We start from the raw sequence: 16,938 nt of genomic DNA, 5'->3' as shown, positions 1-16,938 counted from the left end.
CATCAGCACGGGAGCAGAGTGACTTTTCTTAACCGAGAATGCCGTCATGGGGCTCCCCTCGCCAACCACTTCTCAATGTCTACTGTCAAGACGGAAGACGCACATGGAAGCAGTGGCATTTGGCTCAGACTGCTCTCTCCACCTTCCTCCTTGAAGTGACTCAGCCAGACTGAACCTTTTCCCAATTTTCCAACTCACCTCATCTCCACGCTGGGCAGAAATCACTCACTCCGACATAGGAAAGAGTAGAGATGGCAGTGGAGAGTTCCAAAATACGTCATGGGTTGGGCAGCAACAGGTCAGGGAGGAGCTGGGGGGGGGGTGGTGTAAGGAAGAGAAAGGGTGTGGGGGAGGGGAGGGAACCTCACTTACGCATGTGCAGTGACGTGCTTTTCCTTGGACGCACCAGCCCCACCTGGTGCTCATAGGACTCACCTGACCTTCTGGGGTGTGTGAGAGCCTGAGTCAGCCCTAGGTATTGGGAGGCAGATTCCGCCAGCCCACCCAGACCCTCCCAGATTCCTCAAACCCCAACACTGAAAAAACCCTCAGAGATTCCGTGGCCCATCCCTCATCCCTTTGCCTCTATTAAACCCCCCTTCTTCCCACCTCATAACTGGAAATAATGACACCCTCTGGGCTGTTGTGGAGCTCAAACCACGTGTGTGCCTGGAAAGCACCTCTAGACCTTTCGGTTAACTTTTATAACAGATGGGGAAACCGAGGCCCAAAGAGACAGATTGGTAGTTTTTGACCTTGGCTGTGGCTTAGGATCACTAGGAGAACTTGTGAGAAATAAGGATCCCTGGATCTTACTGCCGGTTTCTGGTAGGGGCCCTGTCATCTGTATTTTTTTAACAAGTGACCGCCGAGAACCAGGAGAGCTGCTGACTCTGAGGATACACAGAAAGCTGTGGGAGAGGGAGGGGGCCCCATCTTCTGACGAGATCTGGTTCTCCTCCCAGAATTCTGAGATGTGCCTCCAGCGAGAGGTCACTAGGTCCAGGCTGCGTATGGCTGGCCACCTCACTTTCCCAGACTGGAAGCCAAAAGCTGGTTTTCCTGCTGCCCTGCTGGAAATACTTCTCCCCGCTGGATTTGGCTATTAAGGATGTTCTGGGGAGAGAAGCCTCTTGGGGTGCAGTCCCTAATGAGCTGGGAAGGGGAAGTCTAGGGAGGGAGGGAAACAGGAAGCTCCATCCTACAGCAAATAGAACTGGAACCAAATTCGAAAGGAGACAATTTGTCTTGAGGCAGGGTGGGGACTGTGAGGTGAGGAGGGGATTGGCTGGGGCAAGGGCTTCAGCTGTCCATCTCACTCCTTATCCAGATGTGTTCCTTACCGGACCTGAACCTCATCCCCACTCAGGTGCAGTTGCCTAACAATACCAATCTAAAACAGGATCATACTACTTCTTTATTTTCTCTCTCTCTTTCCTCCCTTCCTCCCTCCCTCCCTCCTTCCCCCACCCTTCCAGGGTCTGGCTTTCTAATTTTGCACCCCCCACCCCACCGTCTTGAGCTTTTGATCTGAATTGCTCTCCCCACTGAATTGCTTTTCTTCATTTATTATTTGTGTTTTCCGTACTCGCTTGGCAGAGCCACAGCTCTGGTCATGTCCACTCTCAGCCAATGCTGTGTCCACCCCCCACGCAGCAGCAGCTGGACAGCCACTCTGACTGTGCTCACTTCAAAATTCGTGACCTTGAACGTCAAGAGAGCCCTTGGTACTGCCTGGCAATTGGGCTGTACCTGTCTATCCATTGGCTCTCCAGCCCTGTTAGACTACTGTTTCACTCCTCTGTTCCCCTACACCCTTAGTGCCTCCCCCCAACCCCCACCGCCCACACTCTCCACTTCCTATTCACTGACAAAATCAAAGCAGTCAGAATGTTCACACACCCACCATGCACTGACCTCCCTACCAGCGTCTCCACCCACGTACTCAGGCTTCCTACTTGCTGCCACAGGTGAACTGCCCATGAGCTGTGTACCTCTTCTTGTGCCCTGGGCCCCATCCGCCTTCATCTGCTCTCTTTTCCCACAGCATCATTTTTAACCTCTTCTGGATCATTCTCATCAGCATACAAACATGTCATTATTTCTCCCATCTTTAAAACAACAACAAAAATCTGGGCAGCTACATGCACAAGAGTGAAACTGAATCACTATCTTACACCGTCTACAAAAATAAACTCAAAATGGACTAAGGGCTTGGGGCACCTGGGTGGCTCAGTCGGTTAAGTGTCCAACTTTGGCTCAGGTCATGATCTTGCAGTTTGTGAGTTTGAGCCCTGAACTGGGTTCTGTGCTGACAGCTTGCAGCCTGGAGCCTGCTTCAGATTCTGTGTCTCCCTCTCTCTCTCTGCCCCTCCCTCACTCATGCTCTGTCTCTGTCTCTCAGAAATAAATAAACATCAAAAAAAATTTTTTAATGGACTAAGGACTTGAATGTAACACCCAAAACCATGAAATTCCTGCAAGAAAACATATGCAGTAATCTCTTTGACATCAGTCTTAGCAACATTCTTTGGATCTCTCTCCACACATAAGAGAAACAAAAGCAAAAATAAACAAGTGGGACTATACTCAGTGAAATAAGTCAGATGGTGAAAGACAAATACAGTACGCTTTCACTTAAATGTGGGATCTAAGAAAGAGAACAAACAAAACAAAACAAACAAAAAACAAAACAAAACCAGAATAGACTCATAGGCACAGAGAACAAACAGATGGTGGCCAGAGGGTAGGGGGCAGAAGGAGGGGTGAAATGGGTGAAGGGGATTAAGAGGTACAAAATTCTACTTATTAAATAAATAAGTCACAGGGATGTCATGTAGAGCATAGGGAGTATAGCCAATAATATTATAATGACTTTGTATGGTGACAGATGGTAGCTAGGTCTATAATGGTGATCATTTTGTAATATATAATAATATCGAAGCACTGTCTTGTACACTTGAAATGAATATGATATTGTATGTCAATTATAACTCAATAAAAAAAAAATCGTGATGCCATCACCATTAAGAAAATCTTGACTCCTCTTCCCCCGTAACTACTCTTATGTGTCTCCCTGTTTGGGTTAGTTATTGCTGTGTAGCCATTCACCCCTAACTTAATGCTTTTTGAACAATCACCATTATTTTATTATCTCTCCGTGCTGTGGATTGACAGGGCTCTGCCGGGCAGCTCACCTGCGACATGTGGTGATACAGCTGGGGCTGTAGCCTTCTAGAGGCTCCACTGGGCTGAGATCTTAGAAGGCCTGTGGTTGGTGCCAGCCGCAGGCTGGAGCTTGGTTTGGCCTGTTTGAGCGCAGGGCCTCCATTCTCTCCTGCATGTGGCCTGCCGTGTGGCGTGGGCTTCTTGCAGCATGCTGCCTGGGGTCCAGCAGGGCAGAAGCTTCCAGGCTGTCTTAAGGTTTAGGCCTAGAAATGGCACAGCGTGGCTTCTGTCACATTTTGTTGGGTAAAGTCACAGGAACAGCCTAGATCCAGGGGAAGGGACTATACAAGGACTCCAATACCAGGAGACAAGGTCACTGGGGACCCCCAAGTGACAAGCTACCGCTCTCCTTTGCGGCAAAACTCCTCAAAGGAACCGTCTATCCTCAGTCCTTCTGATACCTCCCTCCCCTTCTTCATAAACCCATCCCAATTAGGCGGCCACTCCTGCTGCACTACAGGTGCACCTTTAGTGAAGATGGCCAGTGGCCTCCTCGTGGCAAAATCCATGCCCAATCCTCAGTTCCGTCTCTTACATGGGTTGGCACAGGTGACCGCTCCCTTCTCTTATCGGATTTCTAGGACCCTGTGCTCTCCCACTCATCCCCCTACCTCACTGGTCTCCCCTTCTCCTTCACTGATTTTCTTTTCTCCACAGCCTCTTGATGCTGGGATGACACCAAGCTTGGTCCTCGAGGCTCTTCTCTTCTGTATCACTGTCTTGTTAACCTCACCCAACGTCAGCACTTTAAATACCATTTATGTGTGTGTGTGTGTGACTCCACATTTATGTCTGCAGCCTAGACCTCTCTTGAATTTCGACTGCCTGTTTGACATCTCCACTGGATGCCCATGCACATCGAAACCTCTCATGTCCAAAACTGAGCTCCTGATTGTGCCCCTCCCCAAATCCTGGCCTGACCCCAACTGTCCCCATTTAGATTGGTGGCCACTGCTTTTTTGCAGTTACTCAGGCCAAAACTGCCAGCAGCAAAGCTGATTCCTCTCTTCCTCTCACACCCATACCCAAACTGCCATGAGCTCCTGCTAGATTCACCTCAGAAGATACCCACACTCTAACCACCTCTCATCGCTTCTGCTGCCCCCGCTCTGGTGTGAGCCCCCATCCCCTCTTAGCTGGCTGACTTCTCATTGCCCTTTCTTTTTTTTTTTAATGTTTATTTACTTTTTGAGAGAGAGACAGAGACAGAGACAGAGCGTGAGCAGGGGCAGAGAGAGACGGAGACAGAATCCGAAGCAGGCTCCAGGCTCCGAGCTGTCAGCACAGAACCGGACATGGGGCTCGAACCCACGAACAGTGAGATCATGACCTGAGGTGAAGCTGGATGCTCAACCCACTGAGTCACCCAGGCGCCCCTCTCATTGCTCATGCTGCTTTGAGTCCAACCTCCGGTGGTCTACTGATTTAAAAGAGTGGCCCAAAGGATCCTTTTAAAATCTAAGCCAGGTCACATCCCTCCTCTGCTCAACACCCTCCTGTGGCTCTCACATCACTCAGCAAAAACACCAAAGTTCTCACCATCATGAACAAGGCCTTATGTGATCTGGCCACTCTGTGACCTCTGATCCCCTACTCTCCCGTCCACTGACTTTGCTCCAGGTGCTTGACCTCTGATATTATCCCTCAAACAGAGAGGCACACTCCCACTCAAAAACCTTTGTACAGGCCCTCTCCCCCACCTGGGATGCTCTCCCCCTAGGTCCCTGCAGGGCTCCCTTCCTCATCTCATTCCGGTCTTTGCTCAGAGGTCTTTGCTTTTCTCCATGAGTCCTTCCCTCCTCTCCCTGTTTAGAATGGTGTCCCCTCTTTGGCTTTTCCAGTCTCTCTTTCCCTGCTCTTTTCTCTCACTAATAGCTCTTAGCCTTCTAACATACTCCATATAATTTATTCATTTGTTATGTTTATTGTTTATTGTCTGTTTCATGCTGCCAAAATATAAGGGTCGCAAGGGGAAGAATCTTTGTCTCTTGTTCACAGATGCGTTCTAATGCCTAGAGTGAAGCCAGGTACAGAGACTGCACTAAAATTCTACTTTTAAATTTTATTATAAGTATCTTGAATCTTTTTGAGCATCTCAAATCCTTTGTGACACAAGGCAGGCTATAGACAAATTTATTCTTGCAGTCATTTACCCATCTAACCGTCCATCCATCCATTCATCCATCCATCCAATCTACTGCCCATTCATTCATTCAAATCCGTATATCTGCTTATCACGATCCATTCACATCTGTCCATCTGTCTATCTATCCATTCATCCCATTCAACATATGTCCAAATAATCTTTCAACATTTTTAAAGCATTTACTTTTGGCCAAGCACAGTGCTGGGCTCTATAGTCAAATCCATGACAATAAGACTCTGACCCCTGAGGTGGGGGTAATCAGATAAATAACTGTTACAGGATGTTTGCATAAGAAAAACTCTTATAACAACAGGGCCTCCAGTCTTATAGTAGAGAATGACACCATAAATGACAGCTGGTGAATTGCTTGGGTGGAGATAGACTGGGGGGAGAAAAGAGGGAGGTTGCTGGCCCTTCTCCCGTCTCTGTTTGATGCTCCCTCTTCCCAGCAAAAGATCAGAGCATTTGGATTCTCCTTCAAGTCTCAGAGCCTCTCAGAGTCTCCAAGTCTCAGTGCCTCAGTGTCGTCACCTGCAAAATGAGACAGCAGCACCCACCAGACAGAATTAACTAACCCACATGGGAAACTTCTTGTATCAGTGGTACCTAACCCCGACTGCACAATCCAATCCCTCGGGAAGCTGAGGCCCAGGATGCACCTCCGAACAATCAAATCTGAACCTTCTGGAGTGGGGCCCGGGCATCAGCATTTTAATCCTTTGGCAGTGGGGCCCGGGCATTGCTGTTTTTAAGAAGCTTCCAGGAGATTCTAATGTGCAGCCAAGCTTGTGTGCTGCTGGAGCTAGAGCCATTGAATCAATGCCCCTTATCTGTTTAATTGATCTTGAATATTGCAGCTGGAGAAAGGCAGATTTAATTAGAGGAGACGAGACATTTGTGGAGATGCTGATGACAACGTCTGGACACTGTCAAGGCCCTTGCAAGTTGTACAGGTCTTCTTATCTTACTCTTACTCGTTTTGATTTAGCTTATGTCACGGGAGAAACTCATGTGCATAAAGCCAATGTTTGAAAGAGGGAGTTAAAGTCAGAGTTGGAGAGAAACTCTCAAAGGTTGAGACCCAGAGAGAAAAAGAGAAAGAAAGAAAGAGAGAGGGAAGGAGGGAGAGGGATGGAGACATTTTCTTGAGCTAATTGGTGAAGAATAAGTGGAAAATGGCAAAGAAAAATCTGTGGAAGCAAAACAGCTCTGGCCAGAACAAGAGCAATGAGAGAGTGGGCTGGGCAGCGGCTCCTCTCCTTCCAGAGGAGGTGGGGGTGTGTTTTCATGAGAAGAGAATCAGACCCATGTTACCACCTCATGGTCTTATGGTGACGGAACACTAGTCCAGGTCCCCTGAGAAGCAGACCCCAAGACAAGAGGTGTGCAGAGGACCTTGCGGGGAGCTGCTTGTGAGGAATAATAAAGGGGAGGAGGAACAGAAGGAAACAGAAGAGCCTCATGTCCAAGTGCAATTCGGACACCCGTGAAAGCTGAGTAGGAAGAGGCCTTGGACTTTTAGTGGCACTGAGAAAGCTGAGGCCAGGCCGATGGAGAGCCCCAGGGCAAAGACTGGCTGACTGTAGGGTCTCCACTGGGAGGGAAGACCAAGCTCTCTTACCACCACCATGTCCTGGAGCCACCTGGGGCAGCCGCTGGAGGCAGTCAGCCAATTACACTCTTCCTAGCAGGGAGTCCTTTTAAATTTTTTAATATTTTTAAATATTCTTTTAAGCTTATTTATTTATTTTGAGAGAGAGAGAAAGAGAGAGAGAGAGAGAGAGAGAGAGAGAGAGAGAGAGAGAGAGAATTTCCAGCAGGTTCTGCATTGTCAGTGCAGAGTCGGATGCAGGACTCAAACTCACAAACTGTGAAATCATCTAAGCGGAACCAAGAGTCAGATGCTTAACCGATTCAGCCACCCAGGTGCCCCTTCTTAGGGAGTCTTATAAGGGCAGCTCCACGGCCACCACAGACACTCACAAAGCAGTGGAAACATTCATTCATCCAATCAGTATTACCGAGCTCCTAATAAACAGAGAGACAGTGAGACTTTGGCAGTGAACAAGGCAGGCATGTCCCTGCTCTGGGAGCTTTTACACCACAGCTGGAGAGACAACATTACACAGTGAACTAGTCACAATTAAGGGATGCTAGAAAGGTTTGCAACGGGTGGATGACCATTTGATTTACCATCTAAATCTGGACCCTTCTGTAAGTGAAAGTGAGTGCTATTAATAATTATGCCTGGACAAGTGTCATAAACTGGAACTATCTTGGGCAAACTGGGATACGTAGTGATCTTGAAATAGAGATGCACCATCTATCCCAGGGAATCAGGGAAGACTTCCTTGACAAAGGGACATTGGAGCTAGGATCTGAAGGATATGTAGGAGTTAACCAGTTGCTTGGGCCTCCAATATATGTTATCAGAGTCTGGTGACCCCTCTTGTATGGTTGGCACACAGGTGTTGGTTGGTCATTTGGTGGTTGATTTCTCACTGTTTTAGTGACTCCCATATTGGGGAATGTCACCACTGTCTGGAAGAGCACTGCCTGGGATTCTTTTGACGGCATTTTAATGGAAACATAGGACACGTAGAAGAATCTGTCAATGGCTCCCTCTGCCTTTGATTATGTCATTCTAGTCAGAGAATGAGGGAATCTGTTGACATCTGATTATAACCCATTTTTACCTTTTTTGAAACATCAATGAACGTGCTTTCCTCTCATCTCTTTTTTAAATTGTTATAAAATACATAACACAAAATTCGCCATTTCAACCATTTTTAAGTGTACATTTCAGTGGCATTGAGTATGTTCACGCTGTTGTGCAACCATCACCACCATCCATCTCCAGAACTCTTTATCTTCCCCGACTGAAACTCTGTCCCCATTAAACATGAATTCCCCATTCCCCACCCCACAGCCCCTGGCACCCACCGTTCTACTTGTTGTCTCTATGACCTTGACTCCTCTAGGGACCTCACAGAGGTGGAATGATACAATATTTGCCCTTTTGTGATTGGCTTATCTCAGTTACCACAGTGTTGTCAACGTTCATCCATATTATAGTATGTGTCAGAATTTCCTTCCTTTTTAAGGCTGAATAATATTTTATTGCATGAATTTACCACATTTTATTTATCCATTCAATGGATATATATTGTTTTCACCTTTTGGCTTTTGTGAATAATGCTGCCATGAACATGTGTATAGAAGTGTCTCTTTAAGTCCTTGTTTTTGATTCATTTGGGTATATTCCCAAAAGTGAAGTTGCTAGATCATATAGTAATTCTCTGTGTAATTTTTTGAGGAATTACCTTACTGTTTTCCACAGCATCTGCACTATTTCACATTCCTATTAACAATCTACAAGCATTCCAATTTCTCCACAACCTTTCCAACACTTGTTAATTTCTCCTCTAATCTTTTATGGGGACTTGAAAAATTTTTTGAGATAATTGTAGATTTACATGCAGCTTTAAGAAATACTGTGGAGAGGTCTGTTATACTCTTCCCCGGATTTCTCTCCATGGCAACACCTTTCACAAGGATAGCCTAATATTGATATTGACAGGATGTTGACATTGATACAATCTTCTGACTATACAGTTTTAGATGCATTCATTAATGTGTGTGTGTGTGTGTGTGTGCGTGCGTGCAGAATTGGTTCTTTGCAAATTTATCCTCTATGTAGATTCATATGACTCTCCCCCCCCACCCCATAGTCAAGATACAGAACAGTTCCATCACAAGGATCCACAGTATAGATCTTAAAAAACCTTTCATTTTAGAAAAACGAAAGGGGCGCCAGGGTGACTCAGTTGGTTAAGTGACTGACTTCGGCTCAGGTCATGATTTCACGTTTCGTGGGTTCGAGCTCTGCATTGGGCTCTGTGCTGAACACTTGCTCAGAACCTGGAGCCTGCTTCAGATTCTGTTTCTCCTTCTCTCTCTGCCCCTCCCCTGCTCACGCTTTGTCTCACTCTGTTTCTCAAAAATAAATACATGTTAAAAAAAATTTTTAAAAACTACACACAAGTAGAGAGCATAGTGTAATTGACCCCACATGCCACCAGCCAATTTCAGTAACTCCCAATTTGCGGCAACCCATTTCCTCTGTAGCCTTGCCCACTCCCATATTATTAGGCAGCAAATTCTAGTCTTTTTTATGGCTTCAACTGCAAGCATTTCAGAAAATAACTCTAAGAAACAAAGACATCACTTTTAAGCAGAATCATAACACTACCCTTATGCTCTATCCCCTGCCCCTGACCAACAATAACCCCCAGAAGAGCTTCACAGGGAATTTGTAGATATTGTAGCTTCTCCTTCCTGAAACTACATCTTAGCAAGAGTGCACATCAGCTATGAATAAGTTGCTGAAGGATAACAGACAAGACTAACAAGTTCTTTTGCTCCCAGACCCCCAAACCAATCCATCAGAAGAGCCTGTCGCTCTACCTTCAAAACAGAATCAACATCCAACCGCATGTCACCACCTCTGCTCCTGTCACTCTGTCCCAGCCTCCACTGTCTCTCACCTGGGCTGATGCAGAGCCTCCTCTCTGCTCTCCCTGCCTCCACCTCTGCCTCGCTGCGCCTCAACTCTGCACTGAGCCGGAGGAATCTGTCAAGACAGAAGCCAGAGAGGGCCCCTCCTCTGCTCAGCACCCTCCCAGGGCTCCTCATCTCAAACACCTAGACAATCGCCTCCACCCAGCCTCCTGTTACCTTCTGATTTCATCCACTGCCCTCACTCCGCTCCAGCCAGAGGCCAGTCTGCTGTGGCATAGACGCCCCAGTCACCCTTCCACCGCAGGACCTTTGCTCATGCTCTTCCCTCTGATTGGAATACTCTTTCCCAGATGTCCACTGGAATTTATCCTCTTTAGGGCTCTGCTCTAATGTCATTGTGTAGCTTCTGTTTGCACTCCTGGATCCACTCTCTACCGACTTCCACCCTGCTCCATCTCCTGGGTGCTGACTTTAGGGACTAAATCAACAGAACTTTCACCCACTGGCTTCCATTGTGTTTGGCCTACAGAGGGCACCATGAAAAGCAGTGAGGTCAGGTATTTATTCCCAGGGCTCCCTCCTAGGTGACTGTTGAAGGCTGGTGGTGGCCCTGTCAGGTGCCCTCCCTATATAGTCTCTGCCTTCTGTCATGTGTCCCTCCCCTCCTCCTACTGCTGCCGCCAGCCTCAGGGTCATAGTAGTCTCACTCCACTGTTCCTGGTTTCTCCCCATCCTGCTCACATCATGGTAAATAGTCCCTCCGCTAATTCTCCTCCAATGACCCACTTCGGTGTGCCAGCTGTTCCCTGCTGGGATGCTGACGGATGCAGTAATCTTCTCGGTGAGCTTGTCCCTGGCAGTGCATAAAATTGCACCCTCCCACATGTCCACACCCTCTCTGTATTCTCTGCTTTATGTTCCTCAGCATTTTTCGCCATCTACTGTAACACATATTGTACTTCCCTATGTTGTTTATTATTATCTGTTTCCCCCAAGTGGTGTAGCTGTGGTCTGTGGCACAGGGTGTGCACTGCACAGTTCCAGAAGTCACTATTCACACAGACTTCAATGTGATAGGACAATGGCACCTCCTAGAGTTGTGTAGCAGGGTGGCACCATCCCCCATCAGAATAGAAGCTCTGACTTTTTTTTCTCTGCACTATTCTTTTAAGTTTTAAAGAATATTTTATTTATTTTTAAGAGAGAGAGAGAGAGAGAGAGAGAGAGAGACAAAGTGCAAGCAGGGGAGGGGCAGAGAGGGGGTGGAGGGAGACAAAGAATCAGAAGCAGGCTCCAGGCTCTGAGCTGTCAACACAGAGCCTGATGAGGGGCTTGAACCCACAAACCCTGAGCTCATGACCTGAGCTGAAGCTGGACATTAACTGACTGAGCCACCCCGGTGTCCCACTCCACTATTCTATCTCAAGTGCTTAGAACGGTGCTCAGCACATAGTAGTTCTCACGAAATTGTCATAACGACCGTTAATCTCTTCTACTTCCCATGAGAAGCATAAGTGCAAGGATCTTTACAGGGCGGCATCAGCAGGTCTAGGGGTGTTCCTTGATACAATGGTCCCTTGCAACTGCAAGGCCCTGGAAGTAGGAACCGTGTTTACCTCCTGTACTACCTACTATAGGGTGTCCCCTTGGTGTCCCTCCCAGTTCTTCTGAGAATTTCCCTCAGCCAAATGGGAGCCCCCTTGCTTGCGAGGTCCTGCCTTCCACCCCTGGGAGGGTCTGCGGCCCATGACTGACACAGGTCCAAAATCCTGCCCCCTGGCCTCAAGGTGGGACCAGCTCAGCTACGCACCCTTGAAGGGCCAGAATAAAGCCGGCCTCCCTGCAAAGGTCGCATCCTCACTTAGCTCCCACCCCACATGTACATTAGTATCCCGACTGGGGCTCCCCTTCCCGGGAACCTGCCCTAAGATGTCTGTGTACTCCCCATGCATGGCATACTGTCCAGCACACAGCAGGTGCCCCCTCACTATCATCAGTGAATGAATAGATCACTGTGGGTTGCCTTCCCACCCCTGCCACTCACTACCTGTATAACCTTCGCCAAAGCGGTCCTGATCTTGAGCCTCAGTTTCCCCAAAGTCCAGGCGGGATAATCCCATTCATGGAGATGAATGACCCTGCATGCTGTGAGGGACAAACACTAGAGAGGTGTGGCACACCCTCACCCTGTCCTGATAGCTTTTTCCCCCCTCCCTGAATGTTACATCTTGTCTGGCCAGCTTACTTGTTAGCTCCTGGTGGGGTGGCTTTCTGTTTCCTGGCCTCTTTCCTCCAGGGGACAGGGCTCAGAAGCACTCACTCTGTGGATGCTCTTTGCTTGATTGAAAGTGCTTTGGGAAACAGGAGGAACTTGAGGAAAGACAGCGATTAGAATAGACCATTAGGTATTAATGCCACCCACCATCAGTGCAGCGGCCAGACTGGCTTCCTTTGAGTCTGCTGGGCTGCAGTTAATTAGCTTTTGGATTTCTTAGCTGTGGGGTGTCGCTTTAATCATCTGCCACCTGGCCCCAGCTCAGCCCTGGTGGGAGAGAGGCCTCTAGAAGCATGAGCTGAGGAGAAGCCAGATTTGCAGAATGAGAGCCCATCAGGGCTGAAACTGTGCTCCAGTGACTGGACTGCCCACCTGCTTGCCCCATTGGAGGTAACTGAGGCCTGAAGAGGCTGGAACCAACCCTCAGCTTGTGGCAGAGCTGGGATTCAAGCTCGGGTTTCCTGTGTTATGATTTGGAGCTTTGTCCATTTCAGAATCCCTCCCTTCATTCCACAGACCCTTCTCTAGCACCTCCTTAGGGTGGGACACTGGGATTTCATGGATGAGGAAACCAGAACTGGTCCTTTCCCTCCTGGGGCTTATACTCCTGTAGCACCGGGCAAGCAAGCAGATACAGTGATAATGGCATACGGTAACAAGGGCCATGAAGGAGACAAATAGGGCAATGAAAAGGACTACCATGAATTACCCTATACAGGGATGTCAGGGGAAACCTCTCTGAAGAGATGACTTAAATTCCCTAAGATGACAAGAAGTTTCTCTCTCTCTCTTAAATATGTGTGTGTGTGTATAATTTATATTAATTAATTAATTAATTTATTTATTTATTTATTTTTGAGAGGGGGGAGGAGGGTCAGAGAGAGAGGAGACAGAATCCCAAGTAGGCTCTGAGCCGTCAGCACAGAGCCCAATGTGGGGCTCGAGTTCATGAACTGTGAGATCATGACCTGACCAAAACCAAGAGTCGGACGCTTAACTGACTGAGCCACCCAGGTGTCCCAAGAAGTTTCTCTTTATAGATGGCAGCTAATAAAGAAAGATGAAACAATAGCATGAGAATATCAGAATTTTGCAACCACTCGTAGATTCACGCACCAGGCTTTGAGCGTCAGTGGCCGCAAGCATCACAAAAAGGGAGGCCAGCAGGCACTAAGTGCCTCCAGATGGAAGAACACAGCATTGCCCTGAAATTGCTGGAAAATTGAACCTAAATCTGATCAAGCCCTTAGCTCAGGACTATTCAGTGAAATACACACAAATGCGAGTTACCCAGGTCACATATGTAATTTTAAGTTTTCTGGAAAGTATGCTGAAAAAGAGTAAACAGAAAGAGGTGGAATTAATTTTAATAATAGATCTTATTTAACCCAACATATTATCATTTCAACATATAATCAACACAAAAAATGATCAGTGAACTCTTTTCCATCCTTTTACACACATCTCAACCTGGACAAGCCACATTCAAGTACTCAGCAGCCACGTGTGGCTGGCAGCTACTATCTTGGACACCACAGCTCTGATCAACTACCAGTTCCTAGGAAATTCAGAAGACAGAGGAATGTGTGAATATCACCACGCTGATGCAGTCTCCAAAATCCACAAACTCTGATTTTCTGGAGAACTCTACAGAAAAAGCAATCCAGTTTTTTTTTTAAATACATTTTAAAGGAGAAAAGTAATAGAAAACCCATAAATTAATAGAGTCTCTAGAAACATACATATCTACCAATCACAGTGTGTGAACCTTATTTGATCCTGTTGAAGCAAACAATCTGTAAACAATCTGCAAAATGTTTTATAGTGATTATGAGATAATTGGACATCTGAACACTGAAGATTTGATGCTACTGAGAGTTATTTGTTCTACATGTGATCATGGTATTGTGGTTATTTATTCTTTTAGAGAGTTATTATCTTTTGGGGAGACATACTGAAATATTTATGAAGGCACGTTGAAATAATATGGAATCTGGAATTTGCTTTAGCGTAATATGGGAGGTAACAGAGTAAAGGGGGGTGGGGTGGAACAAAACAGGAATGATAATGGGGGGTTCCAGGTGAAGGACACGTGGGTCTTGTTATGCTATTCTGTCTACTTGTGTATATGTTTGACATTTTCCATAAGTAAATTTTTTTTTAATTTTTGATGTTTTTATTTATTTTTGAGAGAGAGAGGAAAAAAAGAGAGAGAGAGAGAGCATGAGCAGGGGAAGGGCAGAGAGAGAGGGAGACAGAGAATCTGAGGCAGGCTCCAGGCTCCAAGTTGTCAGCACAGAGCCCAGTGTGGGGCTCAAACACTTGAACCGCAAGATCATGGCCTGAGCTGAAGTTGGACGCTCAACCGACTGAGACACCCAGGCGCACCTATAGTAAAAAAAATTTTAAGGAGATTGGGATGATATTGGAAAAGGTTGCAGATAGCAGAGGCCACAAAACAACAGATTCCACAGGGTAGGGATGTTTGCCTTATTTATCAGTGTTTCCTAGCATCTCCCATGAAGGTGACACATGGTAGGCACTTAGCACATTTGTCTTTTGCAGTCATTTCTCTCCTTAGGGCTCTTCAGGTATATCCCACTGGAGGTGTACAGTCAAATTACTCCATCTTTAATCATAATTCTTCTCTTTGTGGTTATATCAGCAAAGTTTTTTTTTTTTTTATGGTTCTCTTTGTGGTTTATCGCAAAGTTGATTTATTTGCGAGAGAGAGAACGAGAGGGAGACCAAGCAGGGGAGGGGCAGAGAGAGAGGGAGAGAGAATGTCAAGCAGGCTCTGCACTGTTAGCACAGAGTCTGACACGGGGCTTGGTCTCATGAAACGTGAGATCATGACCTGAACCCAAACGAAGAGTTGGACACTTAACTGACTGAGCCACCCAGGTCCCCCAACAATGGTTTTTTCAAGGCTTGTTTTATTTTATTTTTTACTTTTAGTGATTTTTTAAACTTTAATTTTATTTTATAATCATGTAAAGTAGTTGGATGTTTCCCGAGTCAAATCTACAAAATTAGGCATATCAAAAAAGTCTTACTCCAATCCCTGACAATTTTCTTTTGAGGAGTTCCCTCTACCCTTTGGTATAGCTAATAGGAGTGAAGGCGGGGGAGGGGGAGAAACCTCCTCCTGCCTGGAAGGTTGACGGAGGACCCATCAACAAGCGCATTGATCATATCTCTTTGGAATCTGAAACTCTAACAGAAGAACAAGGACATGAAAGTAGCTGGACTTTACTCATTGGTGGTGGCACACTGACCAGACTGCCCTCACTACAGTCCCACTCTGGAGGTCCTAGCCTCCTCACCTTCTGGCACTGCTTTGGCTCCTGCCTCCATCCCAGCCAAGTTCTCCAGCCTTCTCTTAGTTCTGATCCCCCGATATGAATCCACTAAGTTCCTTTTTGCTTATGTTAGCTTGAGTCCCTTTCTGTTGTTTGCATCCTAAGACCCCTAGCTGAAGCACAGATCTCCAGTGAATTCCTTAATCCAAGTTCCTATAAGACATGCCTAGAGTGAGAGCCCAGAACCATCTTGGGGGGTGAAATGAGCTTAGAGAATGCCCTGAATTGGGCAAAGCTACAGAAGAAGATGCGGCAGCCAGGACACCTATGCTGGAGGCTTGGCCGGGTTATTGATGGTCCTCAGGGCCCCCCACCTGGTGATATCAGCCTGAGGGTCCCCAAGCCTGTGTTTAGGATGGTGCTCCCTGAAGCCTTCACCCCATCTCTCCCCAGCATATACATTTCCATCTATAGCATCACCAGAGCAAGGGCTGTGATTTCCACCGTGGCGCAGCCTTGTTAGCTATTCAGAGGATAGACCTTTGAGGTTGAGGTATTTTTTTGCTGTCTTGAGTCCTCTTGACCCTGCTCCTGGCAGGCTGATTGAAATGCCTGGAGGAGCTAGGCCAGGTGTAGGGTAACATGGAGCAGCGGGAGCTGGAGAGAACTTGAGGGGTTCTGCTGCTAGGTTCTAGCAACTGCCACCATGAACCTCAGGGACCAGATCCCCTTATTTTTCATGAGAAACTAAAAACTAAGAATTTCATGTTAAGTGTTCTTATTTTCAAAATACTCTAAAAACAGATCAATGGGATGAACTCATCCCACAGGCCATCAGCTGGGAACCCCTGGTCTACCACCTACATTGTGTGCTCTCCTCTCTGTGGGGTCATCATCTGCCTGTCTGTCTGCCTCTCCCATAAGTCTATGAGTTTTGAGAAGGTCAACATCATGATTCTCTTGTTTACAGCTGAATCCCACACACCTGGCATGCAGCAGAGTTCAGTACGTGCGTGGGTGGTCAGACGGATGGATGGATGGATGGACTGACAGATGGGAGGGAGGCCACACCACTCGTGGAGGATGACAGTGCAAAGATATGAATCAGTACCATAGCAGGCAGAGGGAGGGAGAGAGGGAAGAGAGGTTATCTGGCTTCTCAGCTTGGACGTGGCTGCACCATTAGGCATTATTAGCAAGCTCTTCTGCCCACGTCCACAAGGACCAGACCGGTCCCTTGTCAAAGCTGCCAGATTCTATTCTCGGAAGAGTGCTTCCAGAGCATTCACTCCGCCCTGGGCGAGGGACCTGCTTTCCTGGCTCCACAAAGCTTACTGACTGCCCGTGGTTACTCAGAGCTGAGGGCCTGAAGGTACGGCTCCTGTGCTTTCCCCTGTGCCTGGCCTCCGAGCACCTCTGTGCCCCCAGTCCCAGCAGGGAAGCAGCCTGCCTAGCGCCCTGCTAGT

This window comes from Panthera uncia, chromosome A2, assembly GCF_023721935.1.
Source record: "Panthera uncia isolate 11264 chromosome A2, Puncia_PCG_1.0, whole genome shotgun sequence".
In the NCBI taxonomy this organism is placed as follows: Eukaryota; Metazoa; Chordata; class Mammalia; order Carnivora; family Felidae; genus Panthera; species Panthera uncia.
This window is presented reverse-complemented; position numbering follows the sequence as displayed.